Here is a 23,193-nt window from a genome sequence, read left to right on the forward strand (position 1 = left end):
ATGCACCTCAGCTCTATGTGGAGGAAGGTATGAGTTGTGTGGTCCTCTTCACCTGGGTTGACAGTGTGTCCCTTTGTGTTTCAGCATCTTGGGACACCTCTGAATCCACCAAGGTAATTAAAGCTCTACACTGATGCTGAATGGTTCCCTTTGCAGTGGGGAGGTGCACACTCTTTATGTCCTCTCTTCTTTCCAAGCACACTGAGCCCCCCATCACAGTGAAGGAGCCCGACCTATGTCCAGGACCAGGGAAGGTGGAAGCGGAGATGGTCAGATCAGGTGAGTTGCACTACAACGTTCCAGGGGAACACTGTGTGAGAACAACTGAAATGCTAGCACCTTCCCACGTGTAAGGTCGTTGTCCCAAGGAAGTCGGAGGATGTGCCCCCAATGTCTGGCAGTCATCTCAGCACATGATCTCTCCTCCGTCTTCCTGGGAACATCCCCTCCATTCTGAACTGCTTCCCTTCCATTTCATAATGGGGCTTTCTCATCATGGATCTCTGATGCTGTTTCCATTCTCCCTGTTTCCAGCCTTTGGGGAGATCTAGCTGCTGTGCAAATGTCACCTGAGCCTCTGCTCAGAATGTGAAAGGCCTGCCTTCTCAAACTTCCTAGGAATCTTTCCTAAGAGGAGCTGTGCCTCACTGAGTCCTTATGCCTGTCCCTCCTTCCCTGTGTCTGGCATTAGTCCTCACCTTCCCTCTATCCTGAGACAATGCAGACCCATTTTACACTTGCCTCCGTGTGGGCCTGCAGCTTTCATGCTCTCACTGTCTCCTGCTTCCTGGCTACTCACCTCTTGCTTCTCTCTGCACCTTCTTCCAGAAAAACCACAATCTTGAGACCTTTTCTATGCCTGCTTGGGTTCCGGTGCCACTCACTGCCAGACACACAGGTTCCCCATCGCCCTTCCAACCCGAGTCTCATGGGTATAGTCCAATCTGCACCAGTTTCTCTCATGTTTCAGGAGGCACAGCTGAAGTCCCTTGATAGGCGCTGCCACTGCCATGATCCTGTTGTTGTGTTTCTGTGTGTGTGTGTGTGTGCGTGCTGTTTTCATGAACTGATGCACTGTGGTGCTCTTCCCCGAAGATGCCTACAGCCTAGCACTCCCCTCACCCCTGGAGAGAAGAGCAGGCTTTTCAGCACCAGTGCAGAGAGCAGCCTTGTGGTAAGACCAGCTCAGGGATCATTTTTGATCCTGGTTTCTCCTTAGAAAGACACACCAAGGCACAACTTAGAATGCAACTTCCTATTCTTTTTCCTCCCTTGGTCTGAGGCAGATCTGCTCTGGTGTTGGCCTGCAGATTGTGGGCTGTCTTTGTTTGTGGTACACAGCTTTCTGAATCCATAAGCCCTTCTGAGTGTCCAGTGTGAAATTTGAAGGAATCCGTCTTCCACTCACCTTGCTGAGAACCTCTTCATCCACTTCTTGGGCCTCCACACTGTGGCGCAGCTTAGAATACAGCCATCATTTTCCCACACTCAGCCCTTCTTTCATGTGGAAGTTCAAGTTTGTTTCTGAACAAATCACATTGACCTTGAGCAGATGAATCTTGGAGATGCGGTGTGCATTGAACCTGGTGTCCCGTTGTGTGTTGATGATTTGGATCAGGAAAAGTACCCCGTGAAGAAGTCATTGTTGGTTGGGTGCAGATGGACAGGCACATCTTATCCACAGCTGCTTGTAAGTCAGAGGCTGAAGAATGGCTGTGTTCAGTCCAGTCAGCAGAAGACTCTGGTTGCCAACTAAAAAGGCCAAGGGATAGAACTAAGTGTAGGGTAGTTGACAAGATTGCACAAGGGCCTGGGTCCAACCCAAGGTGCAAACACAAGGAAAGGAAAACTGGGGAACATGGAAAGCAGGAGTTAACTAGCCTAACATTGAACTTACTTGGAAAGCGTATTTGGGAACATTTAGTTGTACTGGTGTTACAGTTACCTCTTTCTACTTAGATCGACATTCACTCATTTAACTCAGTCCTAAGGTCTAAATAAATGTATTCACTAAGTAAATGTATTCACTTGTCAGCAGAGAACCTTTTTGATGTGACCTCAGAGGAAGAGCAGGAGAGTTCTGATGACACTCTACATAACCAGCCACAGGTATGTCAACATGCAAATCGTTTACTCCGGGTTTCCTCTTGTTTTCCTTGTTGAAGAATAAAGGAGGCCAGGTGGAATTACTTTTGAAGTAGTCTTTAGCATTTAGGCATCATAATCTGTGGCTTAACTTCTAAAAACCCCTTTAACTGGTTAGAATCGGAAAATAGTATTAGAAATCACGTCGACTTACAGCTAAACTTTATTTTGTGATGGAGGTAAAAGGTATCTAAATGCCACTGGTGCTTCCACATGAGAAAGCGCCTTGAAAAGGAAAAACATTGAGATGAAACATGAGACTGAGGAATAAGAACCTGTACAATGAATGGTGTGTGATGGCCACTGGATACATTCCTACAGAAGGGTGATGGTTGCCAAACACTAAACATCCTGGTGAAAATCACTCATCATTTGCTCCACGTTGAACGATTTTTATTCTGTGGTGACCTTTCCATTTCGTTTCTCATGCATGCAGAAAATCGGTCAATATGTTGAGTATTTGATCAAAATGTCTTTACTGTGTTAAAGAAATGTATTTGGATGCAGCAATGGGGGAATGATGGAATTGGGAGATGCCGTCTCACCATGTTTTCTCACATTGCCAGCATTCCCAGGGCGAGGTTTAGGTAGCAGGCATCTAGATGTATGTCACTTGGCCTGCACATGTGGGTCCTTGGGCAGGGGTCAGATCCCAGTGTCAGATCCCCAACTGAACACCTAAGTCTCATATTTTAAAATGAAAACTTTGTCAGTCTAGCATTTATAATGTGAAATCCCATGTAATATCAAGAGTATTCCTCAAAAATCCTTTTAAATAAGAGTTGAAAAACCCTCTTACATGTGAAGGGGAATGGGAAGGAGGATGAGTTACAATGAATTTGTTCCTCCCCTTCTTTGGGGTGAGTACACCTCTGTTAGTGTGATGTCAGGGGATGCCTTTTCTGGGACCTCTGTCCTGATTTTAACAAATCCTGAGCCATAGGAAGAATAGAGTTCAGGTTTATCTGGAGCACAAATGCTAGGTTGCCCTGTGGAAAGGATGACTGTTCAGTCTGGACGTGTCTGCATTTTAGACCAAAAATTGGGTGGTGTCTAAAAAATGGTCACGAAATCTTCATGCAACTCATTGGGGTCATTCATTTTGCAGATATTCTCTGAGGCTCATCCGCAGATGCAGGTTTCTCACTCATCTGGTGAGAAACAACATAGAGCAAAGGAGGAAACAGATGGACATGACCGTGGTAAGAAGGACACACTCTACACAGTTCTGGGGGTGGAATGTGGATTTCTAACATGAGCGCTGGTTACTCTAATCTCGGAGAAATGAACCTAGTAAACAGAATTGAGAAAGCCAGAAAGATAATGAGTTGTCTCTCTTAAGACCCAAAGTCCAGCTGCAGGTTACACTGGGGGTGTCCCTCTTAGTTTCTCTACAAGACACACACAGTCACAGGGGAGTTGGAAATCATGCAGTGCAGAGGGGAAGGGGTGATAAATACTGAGAAGGGCAGAGAGAGAGAGAGAGAGAGAGAGAGAGAGAGAGCGCGCAAGCGCGAGCGCACAGCGAGTAAATGAAGGAAAAGAAGCCATGAAGGCAGAGAAATTTCAGACACGTGCCAGATGGAAAAGACCAGGGTAATCAGTGTTCTGAGGCAATATGGGAGTTTCCATTAGGAACATTACCTGTGTATGAATGCATTTTGTGTTTTTTGGTCTCGATTGTTTTATATCATCTGTCTGAATTTATAATTTATAATGGTTTTCATGTGTCTGTCTTCTCCATTAGACTTTAAGCTAAAGAAGGGTCTCGTCTCTTCTGCTTCATCTGCAGAAACAGCAAAACATGTCACATTTTGTAGGGACACATTGGCTTAGTGTATGAATAATGTATGTGAAATATACAGCATTCATATATGAAAATTACTCACATATTGTGTTTCTACTTTCTTTTCTTTGTTACAGATTCTGTTATTTTGTTGAAAACCCAGAAAGATGTTCTGCGATTTCAAAGAAAAATAAAACCTAAAAAACATCACTGTTCACAGTGTTCACTACATTTAAAAAGAAATGCACAACTAGAAAATGAGAATTTGGAGGTAAAAAAGGGGCTATCAGAGTTTCAGCAGGAAAATGCAGAACTGAAACAACAACTCCACGATTTGAGGTATCATATCCTAGATTCAAAGTAGGGGTGGAACCCTTTCCGTTATTCCAGGTGAAATAAGAAGGAAAAATCTTTATCTGTTGGCATTTTGCAAGGGAGAAAATTTGAATAAAATACAAATTTCTTACAAACTAGATAACATTGTTAAATGTGATTACTTCTAAAAATTAAATGCATATTCTTCCCTGTCACAATTTTAATGGCTATATGGAACCCCTTCTGCTAGAACTCTATTTAACTAGCAGAATTTGGTGTTATTTGTTTATATTTTTAACTATTTTATTACAATTAATGTTTCAAGAAATGTTATTTAGAAAAAATCATTTTATACTCAGGTGCCATGGTACATGCCTATAATCCCAGGAGCTTGGGAGGCAGAGGAAGGAGGATCAAAAGTTCAAAGCAAGCCTCAGCAACTTAGCAAGGTCATAAGCAAATTAGTGTGACCCTGTCTGAAAATTAAAAAATGAAAAAGTCATTGGGATGTCGATCCTGTGAGTTCAATTCCTGGTGCCAAAGGTGGGGGTGAGAACAAAAGAAAAAGAGAGAAAAAATTATATTCTATATTTCTGTTTACTTTTTAAAAAAAATTTAACATGGAAAGTAGGGAAACTTTAAAAAGATATTTGATCTAGATTTCTAAATTGCTCAAGAAAGTTTGTATTTCACCAGTGAGGTTTTCTTTACTGCCCTAAAACATGTTTTTATACATTTGTAGTTTTTCTTCTCATGCCTGGGATCAAATGCAGGGTTTTGTGTGACTAGTGTGATGTGCTAGTGCTGAGCTAGACCCTCAGGTACAGTTTTTACATTAACATTCGTTAAAAATAAATTTATTCAAATTTACTCATTTATAAATCATATAGATTTCTATATTAAAAGAACTTTTTTTTTATTCTTAAGTGTCCATGACAGTGGAGTACATGTTGACATAAAGTCATTATTGTTATGGCTAATATTTCATTGTGTATATTTGTCGTATTTTCTTTATCCATTCATCTGTTGAAGGACATTAATCTTTATTATTGGATTAAATATTAGGTTGTTCTTGTTCCAAAGGGGATTTTAACTTGTTTGTAAAATACATAATGAACAACAAGGTAAGTTTAAAATGTTGCTATAAAAGAAACTTTTTAGAAAAAGTATAAAAACAGGTATTAGATTTCTTATTCCGGTTTTGGGTTACAGTAATACAAAAGATATATGTTTAAAGAAGAATTTCTGAATATGCTGCTATACTGTAAGTCAATTGTAGGTATACCTGACATATTTTATGAAGATGAAATCATATTACTACCGTACTCATAAGTCTTTAAAACTTATTTGACTTGAAATTATCTTTTTGACTGGGAAGGATCTTTGATAGTGCAAAAAAAAAGATCATTTTGAACTGGTCAATTTACCAGATTATTTCAAAATTCCTTTTCTGTAGTATCTAAAAGGTTTACTAGTAACAGAAACTTACCAAATAATAAAATAGTCTTTTATTATGCCTTTCAGTTAGGTATGTTTTAGACAAGAATAAAGGAGAAAGTAAAAATGTGAAGCGAGAAAAGAAAAGCTTCAGAGAACATAGAATTTTTATTAGGATTCTAAATTAGCATACAAAGAGCCAGAACATAAAAAGACTTTTTTTTTTCGTTTCTGGCAAAAATTAATTTAAAGATAATCATATTTAACTCCAGGTGTGCCTTGAAGGAAGAGGCAAAGAGAAGAAATGATGAACTTTTACGTGAAAAAAATAAAGACCAGTTAAAAGAAAAAGAAGCAGAATATAACAAAGAAGATAAAGTGAGAAAGAAAGCTGAAATCCCTGTTGATACATTGGGTATGAAATTGAGGACTGCAAGAAATCATTTTGATCAGGTAAATGACCCTTCAGTAGAGTTTCAAATTCTTCCTTTATCTCCTCTGTATGATTTATAAAATCCCTTTAACTTACTGTATGTGGCCATGTTTCACTTAATGATGGTAATGTGGTCTGAGGAATGTGCTGTTGGGCAGATTCACCCACATGCAGTCATCATGTGTGTGTACTTCCACACACTTGAGACATCGCCCACAATGCCAGGAAATACAGACTTCCGGGTCATCCATCAATAAGCAGTCTGTGGTCTCCCAAAGCATTGGTATGTGGGGTGGGAACTGCTCTTTGGGTTTAAAACACAGTGTTATCTGACTCTAAAATTAAATGATGGCATCTATGGCAAAATCAGTTACTGCAAATCTTAGCATCTGGTAGATGGGTCAGAATTTGTTTCCTGAATGAAGAAGTTGACTTTGATCACTGATATAAATGCCAATTTAGGGCTTTTTATGTTAAGATACAGAATAAATAGGTATAAAACTATTTAAATACATTTTTAAAAAGTTTTTCACAATTAACATCTCTATCTGTATTTAAGAAATGTTTTCACTCTGACAAATTTATCTGTCATTTCTGCAGTTGAAATGTAAGTCATTTATGCATAAATAAATAAAAGAGTAAACCTACTCTTGAGGTTTTTTTTCTGAAGGTACCACTCTTTAATTAAGCATTTAGACATTTCACTACATGCTGATATGTGGTCAAAACCTTCCTGAAATGAACTTGCAGATTTTAGCAGAACAAAATGAAACCTACAGACAACTTTCATGATTACAGAATGCCAGAATTTACAATATGGGATTTCAGTAAAACATTTTGCAAACAAAAAGATGAATGTGTGCAAAAACAAGGAAACATTTCCTGAGTTATTTTTCTCTATTGTTTTCAAGAGTGTGTGTGTGTAATATTTTAAACAGTAATTATCATGGAAAAGTATACAGGGTTTTAAATCCATATATACATAACCATAATGTACATATTTTGGGGGTGAGGGTGGCATTTTTTGTCCCATTGAATTCAGTAATGTTCTTAAGTCAACTCTATTTCTCTGCAGCAGTCCCATGATGGCTTTGAGAGTAGCCTCATCAAGAGAAAGGCCTTTTAATATTTTCCACAGGAATAGATGATTTCTCAATGATCTCAAAACCCTTACTTCTAATAGTAGATGTTTTACTTTTGGGTAGTGACTTCACTCCCTTGGTGTGTTAATGTGTGTTATTGCTCCCACTGTTAAGTAAGGAGGAAAAGTGTGGCCAGTGAGGACCCTGATTTTGTATATCATTTCCTCATTCTTGAGAAGAGACACACTTTGCTCCAAGTAATTTCTTATTTCAGTGCAAAACACCTTTGGAAACAATGGCATACCATAATATGCTCTTAGAAAAGTTACTGGTAAGTATTTGTTCCTAATCAATAAAGTCAGTTATTTCCCCTTTCTTATATTGACTTGTGTATAAAACCTCACTGAGATGAAACAAATGCTGCTGAGTAGCAATCTCAGGATTTTCTGAGCAGAGCCTTGCACATTTTGCCTTATTTGTCATTTGTATTTTGAAACACAAGCCTTCTTTGGTGTTTATCCATTCACAGGACAGAAATAACAGGCTTGGTGGATGGGCACTAGGAGCAGAGAAAAATCTTGCAACTTGCTTATGTTTGTAGCCTCGCCCTCCTTTTCAGAATTGTGATACATTGTTCATTGGTATACATACATGTGGTTAGTGCTGTTCCTAGATATATCATTTACCAGTAGATGCAATTCTCATACTTTGCTCCAAAATGTTACAAATATAATAAGGGAGAAATACTTTCAGGAAAAGAACTTGGGGATCTCTTGTGTGTCTGAGTAGATGTAGAGCTAAGGCTCATACTAGGCTGGGCAAATGCTTGAGCTGTCAGACTGAAAACTTATTCTTCTTAAAGTTAAGTGTTCTTTTATTTGCCACTGAAACCACCCGAACAGGTAGGTACATAATAAAATATTTGCAATTTTTAACTGTAGAGAATAAAATTCTAAAAGTTATATCAACATAAAAAACAGTGAATTATTATTTTTTGTTATGCGTGACAGTAGAGGTGTTTTGACATATTATACATACATGGCATATAACTTATTCTAATTAGGATCCCATTCCTGTGGTTGAAAACGATGTGGAGTTTGGCTGGTCGTGTATTCATACGTGAACATTGAAAAGTGATGTCAGGTTCACAGTATCGTCTTTCTCATCCCCTCCCAGCCCGTTATTCTCTTTGATCTAATTCAATGAACTTCTTTTCTTCCCTCCTCCACCCCTGTCTGTGTTAGCATCCACAGATTAAGGAGAATATTAAGCTTTGGATTTGGGGGACTGGCTTACTTCACTTAGCATGATAGTCTCCAGTTTCATCCATTTACTGGCAAATGCCATAATTTTATTATTCTTCATGGCTGAGTCCATTGTGTATATATGACACATTTTCTTTATCCATGTGTTAAAGGGCACCTAGGTTGGTTCCATAGCTTACCTTTTGTGAATAGCTGCTGTAAGTATTGATGTGGCTGTGTCACTGTAGTACCCTTTGGGTTTACACCAAGGAGCAGAATAACTGGGTCAAATGATGGTTTCATCCAGGTTTTCTGAGGAATCTCTATGCTGCTTTCCTGAGTGATTGTACCAATTTGCAGTCCTATCAGCAGTGTATGAGTGAAACTTTTTCCCACATCCTCACCAACATTTTTTGTTAACTTGCATTCCTTTTTTATTATTGATTTTTTAAAAATAAATGACAGTGGAATGCATTACAATTCTTATTACACATATACAGCACATTTTTTCATATCTCTGGTTGTATGTAAAGTATGTTGGCACCAATTTGTGTCTTCATACATGTACTTTGGATGATGATGATGATGTCCACATTCCACCATCCTTGCTAACCCCCTGCTCCCTCCCTTCCCCTCCCACCCCTCTGCCCTATCTAGAACTCATGTATTCCTCCCATGCTCCCCCTCCCTACCCCACTATGAGTCAGCCTCCTTATATCAGAAAACATTCAGCATTTGTTTTTTGGGGATTGGCTAACTTCATTTAGCATTATCTTCTCCAGTACCATCCATTTACCTGCAAATGCCATGATTTTATTCTCTTTTATTGCTGAGTATATTCATTATGGATATATGCCACATTTTACTTGCACTATTGGCTTTCTGACTGGAGTGAGATTGCAATCTCAGTATAGTTTTAATTTGCACTTCTCTAATTGCTAGAGATATTGAACTTCTTTTCATATATTTGTTTACTGTTTTCATGTCTTTTTCTTTGAAGTGCCTGCTCAGTTCTTTGGTCCATTTATTGATTGGATTATTTGTTCTGTTTTGTGGTTTGGGGTGTTAAGTTTTTTTGAGTTGTTTGTTTTGGAGATTAATGCTCTATCTGAGGTGTCAGTGACAACGCCCTCCCCAAGTCCTCTGTAGGCTCTCTGTTCACATTCTAATAGACCTAGGGTCTCTTGCCTAATGTCTAGGTCCTTGATCCACTTTGTGTTTTGTGTGGGGTGAGAAATAGAGGTTAAATTTCTCGTACTAAATATGGGTTTTCAGTTTTCCTAGCACTATTTGTTGAAGAACTTATCTTTTCTCCTTTGCATGTTTATGATGCCTTTTCTAGAATGAGATTATATATGTGGTTCTGTCTCTCTGTCTTCTGTTCTGCAAAGTTTTTTTTTTTAACATTGGCAAACTGTTCAGTTACTCTATTCTTTCAGTCTGGTGTAATTCAGAATTTTTCAATCCTTACTTTTTTTTTTTTTTTTTTTTTTTTGGAACCGGAGTGCTGAACCACTGAGATGCATCTGCAGCCATTTATTTTTAATGAATGAGTCATGGTCTCCCTAAATTGCTGAGGCTGGCTTTGAACCTGTGATCCTCCTGGCTCCTCCTGAGCCACTGGGATTATAGGCATGTGCCATTGCACCTGGCAATTCTGACATTCTTTAAATTGAAATTTCCTTTTACTCTCATAGATCCATTTTCTTGGATTAACTTTTTGAACTTTTGGGAATTTATGTTTCTATAAGCTCAGAAGTTTACATCTAATTTTTCTTCAGTGGAGTATCTATTGAAACCTTTTCACCATATAAATTATTATTCTTTAATTTTATTATTCTTTAATTTTAGAGGAAATTATAAAATGTCATTTTATTGAATTGTAGCAAAATGTCTCTCTTTGCTTTTACTTAGATTCCTACTAGAGATGAGTCAGACAACAAGCCATTGCATAAATATCACAAGATGAAGGATGAAATCTCTATGAGGAGCCTGAGAACAGACCCAATAAAATATCAGAACCAGGAAAAGAAGTGCCTTAAGAATACTGAAATTTTAACAGAAAAGGATGTTGACCTTCCAAAGACAGTCAAACTGAATGAGAAAACACTTACAAAAGCATTCCAGGATAATGAACAATTGGATATTTGGAAAGCCGAGAGCACACTGCAAAACTGCACACCGGAGAGTGAAAAACAGAGCACACAACGACCAGAAACAAAAGTCAAATCACATCCTGCCAGACCTAGTGCTGCTCCACACCATCAGGATGAAAGTCCAACTCCAAAAAGAAATCTAGAACTTGCTTTCCAGAGAGCCAGAGATAAAGACTTTAGTTCACAGGAAGAAAAGAATAGTGATGTAATTAACCTCGAAGTTAGTAGTGAGATTCCTTCCCAACAGGCTCCAAAGTCTGAAATACAAACTAGTGACCTAGAAAACGAGCTGCGTAAGACAAGAGGTACTCTCAGAGTCATGACTTTGGCTACACAACAGGTAAACAGACACCTGAAACAAAGACGGTGCCAACTGAAGGGGGTGGAACACGGGCATCAGAATGAACAAAGAAAAAGGAATGCACACCTCAGAAAGCAGGAAGCTTCTAGAGAGAAGGTGTCTAAACTACAGAGTGAAACTACATTGCTTCAAGACCAATTGCATGACTATCAGAACAAAGCTAATGATGAAAAAGATGAAATTATTAATATCCAAACCCAATTTCAGGATATTATAAAAAGAATTCAAGCTCAGAATGACAGACATTATCTCATGCTGGAAAATGAATATATGGAATTAACCAGTGAAACTAATCATTTAAAAGAACAATTGGATCAATATGGAAAGGAGAAAGAAGTAGTAAGTATAAAGGGTCTTGGAAGGAATACTTGAACTGATATTTGCTTATGGCTAAATGTTGAATCTTGATGAATATAAAAATTCGTATATTATAAATGTGTTTTCTGTTATCAACACAGAAGTACAACCTGAGTTCCAGCAAATAAAACTTACACCTCATTCCCAGCACAAATAAATGATCTGTGTTTGAAGTGATACATTTTCCAATTCCCTGCTCTAATTCTTACATGCTATGTGTATATTTTAAAATAACTTAGGTAGTCATATGCCAAATAAACACACAAAAAAACTTAGATAAAGTGGATTTTATATTTGAAAAGGAGGAAATTTTAAAACTTGGACATGACAGATTCCTCAATTTAAGGAATTGTGTTTCTTATAAAGATTTTTAGAGATTGAGACACAGACTTACTAGATGTATATGATGACATTAGTAATACTGTCTCAATAATGCTGAAACAATGTCTAATTTTGGTGCTGTTAATTGAATCCAGAGCTCTGCCCATGCTAAAACACACACTCTACCAATGAGCTACATCCCATCACGGAATAACAATTTTAATGTCTTCATGTTGCCATACTTTAAAACCACAATGAAGCAGATAAATGGAAATGCTCATACCTAGTTTCAACTGAGTTAATTACTTTGACAGTTCATTCCAGATTTTCCAGCTGAACTGAAATGTAGGTGCTGTGTTTTTTAATAGATTTTCTTCACTATATTTTTATATCTTTCTAGTTGGTAAGTTTATTTTTAGTCATGCCAATCAACTTAAATCTGAAAATAACTGTCCTGATATTTTTTTCTTTATTCATGACCTCTCCACCTCTTTAAAAAAGTGTGTTTGTCATTATCATAGGTTGGGACAAATGTGATGAACTGCAGCAAAAACAGTGGATTTAATCTGTAATTTATTGCATATATCCATGATAAAACTTGCTCATAGTTTTCTTCATTTCAAGGCCCAATTGCTTATCTGAAATAGTCTTTCACTACAAAGATAATTGTAGCCGTCTACAGTTCATTAATTTGGCACTGAACCCCCATTTCCAGACTAATGAGGCGGCAGGATTTATGTACAGCAGGAGTGGTGTGAGGACCAGTGAGATTTCTAGGAGCTGAGGACAGGCACTGAGGTGGAGAGCAGGTTACCTAGGGTCTCTTTTATTCCTCATGGAAGTATATGGGAATTATTTCAGCAAAGGTTTGAAGATGTGAGGATTTGGGGGTTAATTTGAGCCTCTAATAAGAGGGGTAATCACCTCTGCAGAATTCACCACCACCAGCGAGACTTGCATAACCATTTCTGATTGAGAATTCAGTGGGTTGTTGAGCATTGCAACCTTATCGAGGGCAGTACATAGAAAGGGCTTGACCCTGTTGTCTAAAGAATGTGACAGTGATTAGGCAGGAGTATAGAACCTTCTGTTTCCTTCAGGGAATTCAGAAATAAACAGGAGTGTACACACATGTGAAAAATGGGATGAATATGTGTATGTAGTGATTGTTTTCAGAGTAAACATTATTATAAAATATGATCCATATATTTTAAAGTGAGCTGAGTAACAAAATCATTAACAGAAATATCTCATCAGGTAGTTGTGAGGCATCTTGGAAAACAACTGGCTGACATCCTGAAATTACCATCTGCTACACCAGAAGATTTACCACGTTTTCACACAAATTTAAAAGGCAAAAGACGAGATTTAAAGAAGACACTAAGTCACATGACAAATCAAGTATGTACAAAAGTGAACATGTCAACTGTAAGTCTTCACCTGCTTAAGTCATAAAAATGTTCCAGTACACTCATTTCAATGAATAGCTTTCTTTGTATTTGCATTATAATTGATTTTATATTTTGTGATCTTTACACTTTTTAATTGTGGAATTTTTCTGTTACAATGTCATACATCTCAGGAAAGCTGAGACTTTTTTTTTTTTATAAACCCAGCACCTTTTAATGCTATCTCGACTTCCATGGTGATTCAAGGAAAATTAAACCAGAGGTACCATTTAATAGAATGTTTCAAGGAATTGTGTCATTTATTACCTTCATTTTTGTTCATGTATACACAATCTGCATGTAATTATTAAATGAATTTTTTAAAGTGTACAAAAAGAGCTTTTATGCTTTTCTGAAAATACATGTATGGTGTAGGTTATTTTTTAATTATTGGAAAACCTAGGCTTTTCTCTTATTTTTTCTCTCATTTTAGATACGTTATGAAAGCATATAAATATTTGTATTATGTCTGGTACTGATACTAAGCTAGACAATGAAAAAATGTTATCTAGGTTCTTTCAGTAGATTTCTTAAAAGAAATTTTTATGATATATGTAATACACATGCCATCTAATCCACCCATTTAACATGTAAACTTCAGTGTTTTCTTTGTATATTAGCAGAGTTATGTAACCACTTACAGTCAATTTTAAAACATTTTCATGTTCTTGAAAAGAAGCCTGGAACCCTTTAGTTGTCAGTGGTCTAATCCCTCCATCTTCCCAAGCCCTAGAAAACCAATATTTTTTTAATAATTCATAATTGTAAACAATAGTAATTTATATATATTTTAAGTTTTTGTTCTTTTTAGATATACATGACAGTAGACTGTATTTCAACATACACATACATGGAGTATAACTTCATATTCTCATGTTTGTACATAATGTGGTGTTACACTGGTCGTGGATTCGTGTATAAATAGGAAAGTTCTGTCAGATTCATTTGACTGTCTTTCCTATTACCATTCTCACTCCCATCCCTTTTGTCTAACCCAGTGAACTTCTATTCTTTCCTCCCCACCCCTTACTGTGTGTTAGCATCCACTTATGAGACAGAACTTTCAACCTTTGAATCGGCTTATTTCACTTAGTATGATAGTCTCCAGATTCATTCATTTACTACTGGCAAATGCTATAATTTCATTCTTCACAGCTGAGGAATATTCCATTTTGTGTATATAACACATTTTCTTTATCCATTCATCTGTTGGAGGACACCTAGATTGGTTCCATAGCTTAGCCATTGTGAACTGAGCTGCTATAAACATTGATATGGCTGTGTCACGATAGCATGCTGATTTTTGGTCCTTTGGGTATATACCAAGGAGCAGAAAAACTGGGTTGAATGGTTCCCTTCCAAATTTTCTGAGGACTCTTCCATACTGCTTTCCAGAGTGATTGCACCAATTTGCAGTCGCAGAAGCAATGTGAGAGTGCACCTTTTCCCCACACACTCACCAAGATTTATCATTATTTGTATTCTTGACAATTGCCATTCTGACCAGAGAGAGAAGGAATCTCAGTGCAGTTTTATTTGCATTTCTCAAATTGTTAGAGATGTTGAACCTTTTTTTTCATATATTTGTGGACCATTTGCCAATGTTCTTCTGTGAAGTGTCTGTCAGTTCCTTTGTCCATTTATTGATTGGATTATTTGGGTTTTTTGTTTTGTTTTTAAATATTTTAAATTATTTGTATATCCTGCAGATTAATGCCCTATCTGAGGTGCATGTGGAAAAGACTTTCTCCAATCTGTAGGCTCTGTTCATATTCTTAATGGTTTTCTTGGCTCTCGATGCTAGGCAAGCACTCTACCACTGAACTATCAGCCCCCGTTTACTGATTCCTGATTTTACTTCTTGCACATTGGGAATTTTGTTGAGGAAACTGGTTTATAGTTTTAACTCTAAAATTACTCCATAATGGATAGTTCATACAAGTAGATTTATACAACACCAGGTCTTTTTTTAAACCAGTTTCTTTGACTTAGAATAGTGTTTTCAGGGATCCTCTGTGTTGTAGCAAGCATCACTACTTTATTTCTTTCTGTCGTCCACTAGAATTCTATTTTATGACTATGTCACTTAGCCAATCATCAGTGAACCCTAAAATGCTTCCACTTCTTGACTACACCAGTACTACATGGCTGGGAACATGTATTTACAAGTTAACATGTGGACAAGTTCTTATTCCCCTGCCTCTTGGTAGTCTTCAAAAATTGTGCTGATTTCATCATCTGTCTGTCTTGCTCATACTGTGCTTTCTGTCTTGTCCATTTTTGCTCATTTGGTCCCTTTTACTCAGAGCTCACATAAAAATAATTTTTTCTTGCACTTTCTGACTTTTCTGTCACCAACATTGTTTTCATGGTGATTATCTTATAGAAATATAAACCCACTCAAGGTGACAGTAATATCTGATATTTACACCTATTCTAGAATAAATGGAAAATATATTTGCCTAACAGTTGTTTTCACAAAGTTACGACTTTATATCATACCAATAAGTTTTGTTAGTAGGTTGACCTGTCAAGACTTTTATTCTAACTATATTTCATTGATTAAAAACAAAATTAAATTTACTTAATCCAATAGTGAGTTTATCTGTGGATGCTCACACTTTTATCAGCATGGGGAAAAAAATCTAGGTTTCCCCCAACATTGTGTAGCCAGGATAGGGATTTACAGATCTGTAATCCTCAACCAACTGAGAAGCTAATATATCCTATTATAGAAACTTAATCTACTCCTCACAATGCTGGTATAGATTGTTTTGTTGCAGTTGAACTTAAGTAAAATTTGTTGAGTTTGTGTCCAGTATTTTCAGCATCTTCTTTTGATAGTGTGTTTTTTATTCATGCAGATAAATGATCTTACTACAAAGATGGACAGTGCATCTTCAAAACATTTACGTCTGGAAGCAAACTACCAGTGTTTTTTGCAGAACCTGTTTTCTCTAAAAAGTCTCCAAGATAGATTTGAAACAATAGAAAAGAATCAGAAGAAGCTGGAAGAAGATGTAGTAAACTTCCCAAGGCACACACAGGGCACTCCAGTGGAAGGAGGCACTGAACAACCAGCAAGATGCGATTTAGACGAGAAGCAAAAACAAGTACTTGTGGTTTTACAGGCTATCTTATCATTTATCTGTAATGTGCTGTAACTCTCTTCCCTGTAAATTGTATTTTGGATATATTCGTTATATGTGTATCCTCTATCATTGAGCAAAGTTGTTTTGTAGATTTCTACAAAACATTTGATGCCCTCTTCAAATACCTCAGTTGATATCATTCTTATAACTAACTTGATCTGAGTAATGATTGTCATCTGATAGTCATTTGATATTTAATAATAGTGGGCATAAATAAGACTACAAGGAGAAAAAGAAAAAATGTGATGCAGAAACATAACATACTTGAATTGTTAAGTTAAATTTTTCAGTTTTTATATTGAACTGATTCTATCATTCTTTAAATTATCAGATGATCTGAGTACTAACATGAGAATGATTCCTGGCTGAGAGAACAGTTGGATGGTACATAGCTTGCCTCGCCTGTGCCAGGCCCTGGGTTATATCTGCAATAGAGAGGAGGAGGGGGAGATGGGAGGAGGGGTGGGCAGGGGATGAGGAGGTAAGGTGGAGAGGAAGAACTCGATTATTTTTAGTTCAGGTTTAATGTAATTGGCACTGATGAGTAAAGTTTAAAGTCTAGTATCTTCTACACATGTAAAAATTGCTGTCTGAATTTTTGACTCAGAACTAAACAAAATAAATCTATAATAATTATTTGGGTTATAAATTGTTTTAAAGATATATTCTTTTAATTTTCTTTAGACCCAGGCAGCAGCTCCGGAAGTTTCAGAACAGTTAAGACAGACTGGTTTTGCTTCAATAAAAACTCAGATGGAGCTCAGAATTAGCAATCTGGAATCTGAGCTGAAAACTAAGAAATACAACTAGAAAAATATAGACACTTCCATATAGATGAATCCAAGTTCCACAAGTACGTCAAAACCTAGACTGAAAGAGCAACTTCATCTCCTTAATTTGTCTCTACTGCATAACTTTGAGATCAGTAGCATGCAAAAGCTAACTAGACCATCTAATTTGTGGAAGTAATATTGGGAAATGACTGTACTTTTGAAATATTAGCCCAGGAAGTTTATCTTTCACCCACCTTTGCATTTTACATCTGGAAGCAAACTCTCAAACTTTCTTCCCTTGGTGTTCTCCTATATGTAATCTGGTTTATTGGACTCTTTATAACTTCAGCCCTATGTGTGCAATATTGCTATCACGACACCCTGGGCACATTCTGGCACCTGGTAGATGAACTGCTTTTTAATTTTGATCTTTGATATTATCCTTAGATGGTACCTAGAGACAAAATGTCCTTTATTCTTTTTCCTCTCTACATTGTCATACTTGTGAGAAAGGGAAAGATCATCACAGGGCTGAAGGGAAGTATAGCTTACAAAGTGGTTAAAAATATTCCCATGGTCAGTGTTGGGGCCTGTGAATGACAGAAGGAACAGACAGGATTCTCCTGAAGTCCTGGTAACACCAACCCAGCTATCTTGTTCTCCCCAGTGGTGATTGCTCTGACTTGGCTCAGTGCCAAATGCTTAATTTATCCAGATGATGGGTAGAATGTATATATGGCAGCAGTAAATGCTTGAAAACATCTTCAAGGAATGTTCTTTAAGTTCTTGAATTGGTTCACTGAATAATAAATCTTTGTAGCTTTACTATTATTTTCTAGTTGCCTATATTTAAGGGTTAGGATTTTGATCAGAATTGCATTAAATCCGCATAATGCTTTTGGTTGTATGGTCATTTTGATAATTTTAATTCTGCCTATCCAAGAGCAAGGTAGATCTTTCCATCTTCTACGGTCTTCTTTGATTTTCTTCTTTAGGGTTCTGTAGTTTTCATTGTGTAAATCTTTCACCTCTTTTATTAAGTTGATTCCCAAGTTTGTTTGTTTTTTCTTTCTTTTTTTTTTTTTTGGTTGTTCTTTTGAGGATGTTGTAAATGGGGTAGTGTTTCTCATTTCCTTCTCAGAGGACTTGTCACTGATATACAGAAATGCCTTTGATTTATGAGTGTTGATTTTATATCCTGCTACCTCCCTGAATTCATTTTTTAATTCTAGGAGATTTTTGGTGAAATGTTATGGGCCTTCTAGGTATAGAATCATATTGTCTGCAAATAGTGATAATTTGAGTTCTTCTTTTCCTCTATGTATCCCTTTAATTTCTTTCATTGGTCTAATTGCTCTGGCTAGAGATTCAAGAACTATGTTGAATAGAAGTGGTGAAAGAGGGCATCCCTGTCTTGTTCCAGTTTTTAGAGGGAATGCCTTCAATTTTTCTCCATTTAGGGCTTAGCATAGATGGCCTTTAAAATATTGAGGTATGTTCCTGATTAGCAAGAAATCAAAATACTCAGATCAACTGGATTCTTGTCAAGTTATTCAAAACCTTATCTCTTCTCGCTTGCTATATTGTCACTGCACTCTAACTTCTAGTGACACTGGACCACTGGTGATTCTACAAGTGTTCTTCCTCCTCTCATTGTCTGCATGTACCTCTTCTCTTCTCTCTCTCACACACACAATTTCTCCTCATCCTTCAGGTGTCAACTCATGTATAACCTCTAATAAAGGACCTCCAAAACTGACACAAATTTGGGAAAGAAGTCCCTTCTCAGTGTCCCCATAGGGTCCTGTTTTATACCTGTCATAATGCCAAGGAATCTGTATGTCAACTGCCTGCTTGCCTGCTTTTTAATCTATAATACATGACTGTTGAGGGGTGTCCATTATCATCTCCATCTTGTCATCCCAGTGCTTGCCAGAGTACCCTAGCATATGGTGTAAGTTTATGAATAAGGGGTGGGAAGCCCAGATCTCTGATAGTCATGTTAACTATAGGTAACACTATGGGCATATTGATTCTCATAGTAATTTTGTATTATGGACATACATATCTATTTTTCATTCTTGTGAACAATAAGAAGTTCTCAACTTTTTAACTGATTGATGCTTATAAAATATTTGAGACAAAAATGTAATTCTTTTTCTCTCCACTTGCTACAGAATTTGAATCTTGATCCACTGGAGCTTCTGCTTTAAGAATTACTAATAAACCAAGACAAGATCTATTTTTGGAAACATCACAAGGATATACAGAGATTTTTAAGAAAAAATATGATATGAAAGCTAATATTGTGTTTTTCAGACTCTTAACTTGGATTGTTTGATGAAATGTATGATGTTAAAAACTATGGAAGTGGATGTGTGTATCATACACATGATGAAATTCTAAAAATAAGAAACTTGATGTACATCTACAAGAAAATTTGAAGTGCAAATGCAAACCAGTTTTTATTAAGATATGTGTTTTCAAACTGTCTAAATGCTAGCATTTAAGCTTCATTCCAACAACCAAATGATCAACACTAATTTGGTGGATCCTAAATGTCACATTAATGATGAATTATTTATATTATAAAATATATATCACTGAATGTGGATCTAGAGATTTAGACAATGCTATTTTGATATGCTGGTTATGTTGATTGAGTGTGCTTCCAGGGAGAAATACATTCATTAATGTGTTACTGTGTTAGAATTATTATAGTACCATCACACAGACAGTCTTTGTAAATTTTTCGTAATTTTAATTTGAAGCACTGACTTATCTAATCAGAAACAGCATTTGCTTAATGATTTTTGGCTTTTCTCTTTGATTATACAATTTTGGAAAATAACACTGAAGTTGCAGATTCTGGTATAAAGTACTCTTGCCCACTGAAGCATTTTTAAAGTGAGTTGCTAACATGTGTCATCATTCATGATTTTTTAATATTTTCTACAAGTCAGAACATGCTAGATAACTGCAATACAACATTCATAATAAAACTGAGATGATTAACAAGTATGCTGTTACTTGGTGATGTTTTAAAAATTCATTTTTCTTTCAAAAATGTTCTATTTTGACAATTTTGGATTTATGGAAGATTTGTAACAGTAGTGCAAAGAATCCCTAGGAAATATTCCCCCCCAAATTACTATTTCATTAACTTGTTTTATCTATTTTCCTCTTTCTAGATAAATATAGGTACATAACAGTTTCTATATCTGAATCATTTGCAAGATGCTCACAATGCATTTCTGAGTTTCTGACAAGGAGATTGGGTTCATGTGATCTTATTAAATCCATTTCCTGGAGAGTGTGGTAGGACACATCTCCACTTCTGGTGACTCAGGAGGCTGATACAGAGGGATGGCAATTTGGAGACCAGCCTCGGTAATTTAGAAAGACCCTGTCTCAGAATAACTGGGAGCCAGATGTGCTGGCACACGCCTGTCATCCCACTGACTTGGGAAGCTGAAGCAGGAGAATTGCAGGTTCAAAGTAGCCTCAGCAAAAGCAAGGTGCTAAGCAACCCAGTGAGACACGGTGTCCAACTAAAATCCAAAATAGGGCTGGGGAGGTGGCTCAGTGGTTGAGGGCCCCTGAGTTTATTCTCCAGTTCAACAAATAAACAAACACTGTGTTTCTGTAAGGGGGTCGCACCTGGGCCTTCCTGCTCTGCAGTAGAGTCATGTGACTTCTTTGCACACAACTGGAGATGATTTTTGGGGGTATTTTGCTATATTTACTAAAGGAAATGAAGAATGTGTGTGTGTGGTATGTGTGTGGTGTGTGTGTGTGCACCTTCTGTTCGTGTGTATGGTGAAAATTTGCTTCCAAGATGTTGGTTCTCTATTCATCTCATTTCTTTTGCTGAAAAGAAGCTTTTTAGTTTGGATCCATCCCATTTATGAATTTTTTATTTCAATTCTTGTCCTATATGAGCTTGTTAAGGAAGCTGGGGCCTAATCCCACATGATGAAGACTAGGGCCTACTTTTTCTTCTATTAGACTCAGCGTCTCTGGATTAATTCCTAGGTCCATGGTCCACTTTGAGTTGAGTTTTGTGCATGATGAGAGATAGGGGTTTAATATCATTTTGCTGCATGTGGATTTCCAGTTTTCCCAGCACCATTTGTTGAAGAGGCTATCTTTGTTCCAATGCATGTTTTTGGCACTTTTGTCTGATATAACAGAACTCTGATTTTGTTGGTTGGTCTTTGTGTTCTCTATTCTGTACCATTGGTCTAGGTGTCTGTTTTGGTGCCAATACCATGCTGTTTTTGTTACTATTGCTCTGTAGTATAGTTTAAGGTCTGGTATAGTGATGCCACCTGCTTCACTCTTCCTGCTAAGGATTGCTTTAGCTATTCTGGGTCTCTTATTTTTCCAGATCTATTTCTATGAGGAATGTCATTGGGATTTTGATTGGAATTGCATTAAATCTGTATAGTGCTTTTGGTAGTAGGGTCATTTTGACCATATTAATTATATCTATCCAGGAACAAAGGGGATCTTTTCATCTTCGCAGGTCTTCTTTAATTTCTTTCTTTAGTGTTCTATAGTTTTCTTTGTAGAAGTCTTTCACCTCTTTCATTAGGTTTATTCCCAAGTGTTTTATTTTTTATTGAGGCTATTGTAAATGAAGTAGTTTTCCTCATTTCCCTTTTAGAGGACTTGTCACTGATATACAGAGTTGCTTTTGCTGTCTGGGTGTTGATTTTATATCCTGCTACTTTGTTGAATTCATTTACTAGTTCTAGAAGTTTTCTGGTGGAATTTTTGGGGTCTTCTAAGTATAGAATCCTATCATAGGCAACTAGTGCTCATTTGAGTTCTTCTTTTCCAATCTGTGTCCCTTCAATTTCTTTATTGCTGCGGCCAGTGTTTCAAGAACTATGTTGAATAGCAGTGGTGAAAGAGGCCATCCCTGTCTGGTTCCAGTTTTTAGGGGGAATGTTTTCAATTTTTCTCCATTTAGAATGATGTTGGCCTGGGGCTTAGCATAGATAGCTTTTGCAATGTTGAGACGTGTTCCTGTTCTCCCTAGTTTTTCTAGTGAAACCCCCTCCTCCCTCCCTCTCCCTCCTCTCTCTGTTTTCTCTCTCTCTCCCCCACCTTCCCCCTTTCTTTCCTTCTGCCGCCTGGGCCAGGGCACAGTGGACAGTGGAAGGCTTCACCAAAGCACAGCACAGAAGACTTCTCCCCGCAGGAAGAAGGGAACCTGAAAGGCGGAATCCATGGATCCCTCTTTTATAGCTCAGGTCTTCTTTCAGCTTTGCCACACTCCGTCCTTTGCTTCCCTCTATCCTGCAGTGACAGAATGCAGGTGGGAAGGCCAAAAGGTGGGGACAGGTGGGCTGGAGGAGTAATTGAGCACCTCCCTGTTTGCTGGGAGCTGCTTCAAGAACAGTCCCTTAGGATGGGTTCCAGGCCTTGGGGACAGTAACATTTCAATATCCCCAAGTGCTGCTCTGGTTCCTGGACTCCATTCTCCATAATGCTCTCCATTTTTTTTATCTTACTCTATATTAGGCTCCATTTGCCTAATTACCCTAACTAACTACCTATCTGTAAATCTGGCTTCAGTGATGGAGTGGAGTGGGGGTGGTGGGGCACAGCCTGTCTCTGGCCAGGCGGGCAACTGCAGTTTGCAGTCCTGACCTCTCTGTCCCTAGGCCTGCCCCGCTCCTCCCATCCCCAGAGAGGTCTTGCTGGAGGCTGCTGGAGGGGAGGGGAGGGGAGCTGGGAAGCTCTGGCCTCTCGCACCTGAACCACCCCCAGCAAAGCTCATTCCCACCTGAGCTCAGTCTGTCTCTGCTCCTTGGTCTTTTCCTAGCCACTGTCCCTGCCATTCAGTGGGCTGGGGGAGGTGGACATGGACTCTTTGGGGCCTCTCTGATCTGTAATGACACCAGGCCACATGGCCTGGGAGCCAGACACCCATGCCAGATTCTCCGAGTCTCTGGGCTCACTTTGGATCTCTCGGTGGCATCTGCTCAATTCCTGAGCTGGTTTGGGCCTGGAATTCGCATTCTGAGCACCTGGTCTAAGTTCCTGCCAGGTTTGCATGGAGGTATTGGAGTCTAAGCTCCCTGGGTGACTGGTCACCATTCCAGTTCTCTTGGCTGAATAGCCTCCGGGTCGGCCTGAGGCAGTCTGCATCGCCAATCCTGGGGTTTGCAT

General features: G+C 37.9%; 1 long non-coding RNA gene across 1 annotated transcript; it reads left to right on the forward strand.

The window, feature by feature from the left end:
• Positions 1-12,900: 12,900 nt before the first annotated feature.
• Positions 12,901-19,984, forward strand: LOC113198284 (uncharacterized). Its single transcript, XR_013342524.1, has 4 exons — positions 12,901-13,038; positions 15,950-16,198; positions 16,922-17,090; positions 19,188-19,984. It is a non-coding gene; the product is annotated as an uncharacterized LOC113198284 (long non-coding RNA).
• The last annotated feature ends 3,209 nt before the right edge of the window (positions 19,985-23,193 follow it).

Source organism: Urocitellus parryii, chromosome 16, assembly GCF_045843805.1.
Source record: "Urocitellus parryii isolate mUroPar1 chromosome 16, mUroPar1.hap1, whole genome shotgun sequence".
NCBI lineage: Eukaryota > Metazoa > Chordata > Mammalia > Rodentia > Sciuridae > Urocitellus > Urocitellus parryii.